Below are 8,188 nucleotides of genomic sequence, written 5' to 3'. Positions count from 1 at the left end.
TCGGCAGTTTCACTTTTCAATATTAAAGTTTCAGCAGCCATTTTCGTTAGATCTAATTACACACTAGTTTGGTAGTTATTTTATAATGTAAAAAGAACACCCCACCTTCCTTTCCCCTGTTTTCAATTTCGTTTTCTTTTAAAAGCCATCTCCCCTGCTTTTAGTTTAAAAACAAACCCAGTTGTTCTTTAACCGAGTTCTTTCGTTTACTAGTCACGTCGTCCGAGTCTGCCATGGCCGAGTTGTGTCCGAGCTTTCCCTGCGTTTTGTTGTGTCATTTGGCTGTGCTTCGGTTTGCTGCTTGGCTGTAGTCTGTGGTTGTGTAGTCGATAGGTGTAAGTAGTTGCTGAGTTTTTCTTTGTATTTTGTAAAGTTTCGAAGCTGCTTTACTGAGTTAGATAGTTGGGTTGTTTGTTGTAGGGTTGTTTCGCCCATTCGCCGAGTCCACTGAGTCTGAGTCTGCGTTGATTTCACCGAGTTCTGTAACTGAGTTCTGCGTTCTGTTTCTCTTGCGAATTAGTTGCTGGGTTTGTAGCTGTTAGAGTCACCGAATCTTGTCTTTGTAGTGTCGAGTTTAGCTGTTAATTTCCTTTCGTTCCCTGCTTATAGTTGAGTTTTTGTTGCTGCGTTTTTGAGGTTGTTTCTCCGAGTCGTGTCAATTACTGATTTGCGTGTGTTCGGTTTTGAATGTTCTGCTTTCGTCCTCCGAGTTACAGCTAGTTGTGTTCTGTTTCGAGTTTGTAGTTTCACCGAGTTACGTTTCCGAGCCTTGTTAGTTTGTCCGATTTACTGCTGCGTTGGTTTTGAGTCGTAGCTGATGAGTCTGTTTTCGAGTTCAGTGCTTTTGTTTCGTTAATTTCGTCTGATTTTGTAGTATTCGCTGAGTTCATTTTGCCGAGTTTTCAGTTTTGGGTCTAGCCGAGTCACCTCTGTTCTCATCGAGTCACCACCGTTTTCGCCGAGTTTCGATTACTCTTTTACTAGCTCGTTAGTTTGTAACAGTGGCTGAGTTAGATTTTTTCCGATATAGTTTTGTTCTGGGTTGGTTTGTTGAGTTAGTTTGCGTGGCTGTTAGTATGTCAATTTGCCGAGTTATAAGCTTGATTAGTTTTTGTGTCCTGGGTTAATAGTCAGTTGTTTTGGCTTTGTTTCAAATCAAAATTTTGGTGATAGCTTCTGTTGAATTCTGTCGTTTTGTATGGATTTGTGTATGGATCTGTTGGTTAATTAAGTTAGTTAACCTATTTTTGTAATACTTTGGTCTCTGTATTATGTATTCTGGTCAGCTTCGTTTTAAAACAATTTCACGACGAAAACTTTGCTTAAGTTTAGTTAAATAGTTTTTGGTTTAATTAGCAATTTTAAGTTAGTAATCAATTTTTCCTTTTTCATTAATTAGTCTTATTAAAACTTTTCACAAATCTATTGTTCTAATTCGCCTAGGTTAAGAATTAAGGATTAGCGAAAAATAATTTTAATCTCTGTGGACGAATCTTAAATATTAAAACGGTGATCGTGCGCTTGCGATTTAAAAGGTAATATTTTTTAACACATCAAGTTTTTGGCGCCGCTGCCGGGGATCGAAATTAATTTTTCGCTCCTTTATTTTTAATCTTTCGGATTAGCTTGTTTTTCTCACTATTTTTTGTTCTTTATTTCGAGGAGGAATATTCGGGAATCATGGAGTAAAGTGGACAAATTTTGCTCGGATTTGGAAGCTTGCTTTGGTATCCCGTATCTCTCCACTCTTATTTTTCGTTTTTATTTAGAAAATCACAAAAAAATCTAAAAATTGAAAATCACAAAAAAAATAAAAATTTAAAATCCAAAAATAGTAGTTAGAATTAAATATGTGTTGCATCATGCATTTAATCACTTAGGGCACATCATTTAGATTTTAATTTTTGTTTTTAAATTTTCGTACCTTTAATTGTGGTGATCGCTGGAGGACCCTAAGGTGCGTTAATTTCTTCTTTTTTCTTTAGATAAAACACGTAGTTTAGAGCATCCATAATTGTTTATAGCTTTAATTATATCGTTGTGTGGTGCATCATTTTAAATAAATCTTAAGGGCAAAACCCAATCACAAGATAAGGGGAGGGATTTCATCACTCTTTCCTTGGCCCACAACGATTTAATTACTTCATTTTGCATTTACCTAGCCTTTAATAAAATTGAATTAGACGTTAGCCCCTAGGATTTCGCGCTCAACTAGGAAGGTACCTAAAAGACGAGGTAATCTTTAATTATTCCGACTTTTCGGTGTCTAAGGCAAGCGAAAGCTTACCTGGCCGATTAAGGTTTGGTGTCTAAGCGCGGAGATTGGCCTCTTGGCAATGCCTGCTCCAAACTGGCCAGACCGGTCCTAATAATTTTGGATTTATCGAGTTTTTGGTGGTCCTTAACGTTAGGAGCAAGGTCTAGTTCATTTTTTATTAGGGAACCCTAGGATTAAGTTTTTCTTTCACTTTTACACCCTTTCTTTTGTTTGTTTTATTTCTTCGCACTTATTTGCTACGTGTTTACTATCTAGTTTATGCGAACTACTTGGGTTAGGAACGAATCGTCTAGATTAGTAAGACCTATAATCGAGATTCCCTCGTCCTCTTCGGATTCCGAAACCCTAGAAGTTCTAGAACCGATAGTAAACATGGCCCTCTCACTCAAGGATCGTTGTTATCCATCTCGTTCAAGTCAACCTTCGTGCATCACCCTTCCTCCGGTAAATGGGAACAATTTTGAAATCAAAGCTCACCACATTAGCATGTTACCTAAATTTACCGGGAGTGAGGGTGAGGATCCTTATCTTTTCATCCAAGAATTTGAGGAAGTTTGTTCCCTCCAAAAGCTCCACCAATTAACGGAAGATTCGATTAGACTTAGGCTCATTAATTTTGCGCTTAAGGAGAATGCGAAAAAATGGTTATATAGTCTTCCCGTTAATTCTATTTCCACGTGGGAGGGGTTCGTTGTGGTATTTCTTAAAAAGTATTTTCCAAATCATAAGACTACTCGAATTACAAATGAAATAAATCAATTTCATCAAAAGGAAAATGAGTCTTTTTGGATTTTCTTTGACCGTTTCAAAAATCTTCTATCACAATGCCCCCACCATGGAATAGAAAAATGGAGACTTTGCAAAATTGTTTATGAGGCCTTAGATAGTCAAACCACCGCGTTATTAGAGTCTATGTGCCAAGGTAAATTCATGGAAAAAGATGAGGATCAAGGGTGGGAATTTTTCGAGGATTTAGCGGAAAAGACTATGATGTGGGAGTCAACTAGGGAGCCCAAAAAGTCAATTCAGTCATCTAGCGCTAGGGGCTTGCATTCGATAGGAAATAATGTGGCAACCGATGCCAAACTAGCCACCCTAACTAGGAGACTTGAAGCTTTAGAAACTAGTAAATCGCCCCCACAAATGTCGATGCTCCCTAATTACAATTTTCAAAATCCCGGAACCCAACCTTCGCACGAACTTGAACAAGTAAATGCGATGTTTCAAAATCCTAGGAATGATGCGTTTGCACCCACTTATAATCCCGGGTGGAGAAATCACCCAAATTTCTCATGGACCCAAGGTCAAATTTTTCAAAATCAAGGGCCAAATTCTTTTCCAACTCCTCAACCAAATTTTCAACAAAGGCCCAACCCAAACTCTTACCCAAATCAAGGTCCAAATTCATGTCATAACCCAATTCAAACTCCTTTGAATCCTCCCGGTTTCAATGATTCGGATAAGCGTCTTAATTCTTTGGAAAAGAGTTTGGAAGCCTTAGTAAAATCTCAAACTAATTTGACCCAGTCACAGCAAACTTTCATGACAACCCTAACCCAAGATAGGCAAATTTTCACTACACCATAGATTGGCTATAGCAACCACTCAGAAAAACATTTTCTGAAAATCGTTGCCTTAGGGAAAACAAAATCAGCATATTGCAACGACTATAAAATTGTTACAATAGAATCATATTTTCGTTAACAATTTTGAAATGAGTATAACTATTGCAATGGTATTACATGGCGTTGCAATAGAGTCTAATTTTTGGGCCAAAAAAATTGGCGGGCAATTAAAAACTCAAGAGCGGGACAAATGAAATATTTTTACCGGGTTAATCAAAATAAAAGAAAACAAGAAAAAGGAAGATCCACACTCACAAACAAGTCCATCGACCTCCCGTCACAAACACTGCCCCTGACAAACACTAGACTAAAGATACAGACAAGAAGAGATGGGAAGGAGGTCAGAGAGGGGGGGGAGAGAGTAAATCCAAACAGATCTGGGCTAATTTTTATCCATCAATGGAGATGGAGTGATTGACCATACGGGTCTTTAATCAAAACTAGGGTTTTTTAATTTGAATTGGGGGTTTGTTTTTTGGTAATTTCTCTTTGTCAAGGTTCAATTGAAGTTCATTTTTTTTGTTTTTGGGATAATTTGGTTGCTTGAGGTTAATTTAATTTAATTTCTCAGCTTGTACAATTCAAGATACATCCTCTTTGATTTCATATATGTGTGTGTCAGTGTGTGTATGTTTTATGCCCTGTGTATATGATTAAACAGATTCTGGATTTATTCGAAATGCATGTGTATGTATGTATGTGTTTATGCCCTGTTCTTCGGTGTATGCTCTGTTCTCTCTCTCCCCTCATTAATAGGGTGAGTGGAGTGGTTCAAGTTATAGTCTGTGCTTTGACTATGCTTGATTCCGTTTCCTGTTTTTCTAGGATATATTTTAGCATCCTAATCAGGTCATGGCGTTATGCAATTGTTCAATGACCTCTACTAGTATGATTATATGTTCATACTTCTTGTTGAAGGTTAAAGAATAATACCATAGCAATAGGGGCACAGTGATGATCAGAGTCTTTCCCTCTTACATACTTTGACCCATTTTGGTTTACTAGCTTAGTTCTATAAGGTGAAAATTAAGGCATTCTTATTACTTTTACTTGAAACATGACTTCCGATTCTCATGCCTAAGAACTTATATTTAGTTCATATCAATTTGCAGGCAGGGTTATTCCAGAGAGCGTGATCTATAGTTATGGAACTATACTGCTAGATCTGTTGAGTGGAAAGCATATCCCTCCAAGCCATGTATGATTTGTATAGTTACTTATAGTACTTTACTTTGAGGCAGCTTCTTGGAGACTTATATTTCTGGTTGCTTTACCCACAATATCTCTGTTACCAAGTTTGCGTGTCCTTCTTCTCCCTTGTTTTAGGAAAAGAATAATGTGTTTTGTTGCCTTTCTTATGAATGTTATGGTTATGAGTTACGACTTGTGAGCATGTTCTATATTAAGCTAAACATTACAAGGCATCAAAAGTGTAAGTCTGTAAGATATTCATTAGGGCATAGGTTATACAATAATTTAATGTACTCCTTATGTATAACACTCTTAGGCCTATAGCAAATACAATATATCTAGTTAAGTTTATTTTTAATCAATATCTGCTAGAAGTGAACACGCTGCATTTTTTTTTTATCTTTAGCTGGGGGTGTCAAACTTTATCCTGTTCTTTATCATATTAAAGCTTGTCATAGCCAGTAAAAACCACCTGTAGACTTGCAGAAGCGATTAATTTCTTTCTCTACATAAAAGTAACAACTAACAAGCATCTTAATCGAGTTACTTGTTGATGTGTTAAAGCTGGGTAGTTTTAATATAATTATGGCAAATAATAGATAATTTTATGAGACTAGATATTCTTTAGGCCATGATTTTTCCAAAGACTGTCTATAATATGTTTGATCATGCATCAAACGCTTCCTATCCTTTCCATTATATTGATATCACCCATTATGTTCAGGATGACTAGTTATCGACATGCAAAGTCATAGATTTTAGTCATTAGCTCAGTTTAATTTATTGCATAACCTGTACTTTTGATTCGGGTAAGTTCCCTGTAGATGTCAATTAATGGACAGAAATGCTTAGTCTAGCGATATTTGTAATACTTTACGACTTGATTATATTGCTATTTTGTTCTAGGGTCTACCTACTGAGCTCAAGAAAAGGAATGAACTAAAGAAAATATGTGCTTCTACCCTTGCTTCTGAGTTTCCCAAGGATTGCAAGTTTTTTCCGGCAGATACAAAGGATGATTTGCACAAGGTAATTGTTAGTTGGCCTATGTGGGATGAAGTGGTCGGACTTTGCATATTGAAGCACACATCTAAAGCCAATTAATTATAGTATTTTAAAAATCTGTCAAAGTGGCTTCCTCGTTAATTTGAATGGGACTTAGAAATGCTTCCCGACTATGTTCCAGGTTGCAAATATGTACTTACTAATGCACTCAAGTGTAATAAAGATTAAAATTAATATGGCAAGTTGATCCAAAGCACTCAAAGTGTGTTGCCAGAAATATGCAGTCTATTCATACGCAATGGTTTTAACTTATTTCAGGTGTTACATTTAGGTAATGTAGGTGATGTATTGTTATCGATGACGATACCTGGCTGCTTGAGCGAGTATATTGTAGGTGTTTTTCTAATAAATTATGCAACTATCAAAAGTTAAGCCGATTCTCTGAAAAAGAGAACTTAAACATAAGTTTATCTTTTGAATTCATTGGTATCTACTTAATGTCTAATTAATTGTCTATCATGTTACTTCTACTTAAGGACTCATGTATGTCGTGTTAATCAGAAGATGGAGTGTTTTCTGTTGACCCTTTGAGAACAGCGAATAGAGTAATACCTGCCTGGGCATTGAGATTGGCGAAAGCAAAGGAAGACAACGAGGCTTCTACCCCGTGCAACACCTCTGGTCTCTATCCTGCTAGCGGGGGTAATTTGCACAGCTTCAGGGCAATCAAGCCATGTGCATTCCTCGATGTGCTTGCGCCGCCTTACTCCCATTCCGAAGGCAGGCGCTGCACGTTCTACAGGAAATATGATTTCTCTATTCTACCAGGTACAGTCCGTGCCATTATGCCTCTTTTTGTTAGTATCATATTGTAGTGTATATATAGCCATGCAATATAGCTCTGTACATTGTAATATAAAATTAGAATCAGTTAATTGATTATGATGGCATTGTCCTCTAAAACAAGGTAGTTGACATGTTTTTATTTATTTATTTTTCTTACTAATCTAAGGGATATATGACATGATTATATACTTGTTGGTGTACAGGATATCAATGGACTTGGAGACCTCTAAGAAAGCTTCTGATATGGAGGATAAACTTAACAAAAACTGAAGACACTTGACTTAGAAAGAATCCCTCCCTACATATAAATGTCGAAGAAATATGAGCTAGTGGTCAGAATTAACATGAGCCGAATACCGATAGCGATGCAGTTGATTATTCATGATCCGTAGTACTATGATTTAGGCTTGGCCCACTTTGATATCAAAAATTTGATGTACTTGACCTATTTTGGCCTATTTCCGTTAGTGTTCTAAACTCAGAATTATTATTTTAATTTAGTTACTATGGTACTGATCTTGGTTGTGGTCTTCTAGGAAGTGGTTGTGGCAGTGTAGGAATGATCAGACTTGTGGTCGGTAAAAGTCTTATTATTGTTTTTGGGATTTGTTGGTGTTGAACTTTTAAAGGTGGATTAATATATTTATGAAATGGCCATGGGCTAATTTTTTTAACCAAATTGTTGCAATATATGACTAAAACATTGCATTAGAGAATGCTTTTGTAATTGTAAATAATTCAAATATCAATGCATTTGGGACCAAAAATGTTGCCACAGGTTGTATATGGCAATGATTAATCAAAAGGAAGTGTTGCAATTTTTTGTTGCAATAGAACCACAAACAACTGCAATGACTTAAATACCATTGCTATATAGGAAAATTTGTTGCAATATGTTGCTGTTGCAATGATATCAACGTGTTGCAATACATGTGTAATTCATTGCATAAAGAGCCCTATGGCAACGGGACCAAAGTTAACGGTCAATTTTTGAAAAAATGTTGCAATAGACTCTATTGCAATGCTTTTTGGTCATATAGCATCGAATTTTAGGGGTTGCTATATCCAATCTATGGTGTAGTGTTTGCATTCTAATGTGCAAGCCGTTTCTAAGTTAGAGGCCCAATTGAGTCAATTAGCTAGCACGTTGTGTGAGCGAGAGAAAAACAAGTTCCCAAGTCAACCCGAGGTCAATCCTAAGTTTCCTCTCAATCAAAGACCTCCCGAGAATGTTAATGCGATT

The 8,188-nt window shown here is 36.6% G+C and overlaps 1 long non-coding RNA gene across 3 annotated transcripts; it reads left to right on the top strand.

Annotated features, from left to right (window-relative positions):
• The first annotated feature begins 3,903 nt into the window (after window positions 1-3,903).
• LOC135152615 (uncharacterized) lies at window positions 3,904-7,820 on the top strand. 3 transcript variants are annotated; one of them, XR_010291970.1, is made up of 6 exons: window positions 3,904-4,381; window positions 4,822-4,922; window positions 5,016-5,101; window positions 6,001-6,123; window positions 6,661-6,927; window positions 7,149-7,820. It is a non-coding gene; the product is annotated as an uncharacterized LOC135152615 (long non-coding RNA). The 3 variants fall into 3 exon arrangements; XR_010291971.1 differs by lacking the exon at window positions 4,822-4,922 and having other exon boundaries at window positions 3,907-4,381; XR_010291969.1 differs by lacking the exon at window positions 3,904-4,381 and having other exon boundaries at window positions 4,399-4,922; window positions 7,149-7,819.
• The last annotated feature ends 368 nt before the right edge of the window (window positions 7,821-8,188 follow it).

The sequence above is a fragment of the Daucus carota genome, chromosome 5, assembly GCF_001625215.2.
Source record: "Daucus carota subsp. sativus chromosome 5, DH1 v3.0, whole genome shotgun sequence".
NCBI classification, from domain to species: Eukaryota; Viridiplantae; Streptophyta; class Magnoliopsida; order Apiales; family Apiaceae; genus Daucus; species Daucus carota.
This window is presented reverse-complemented; position numbering and strand designations above follow the sequence as displayed.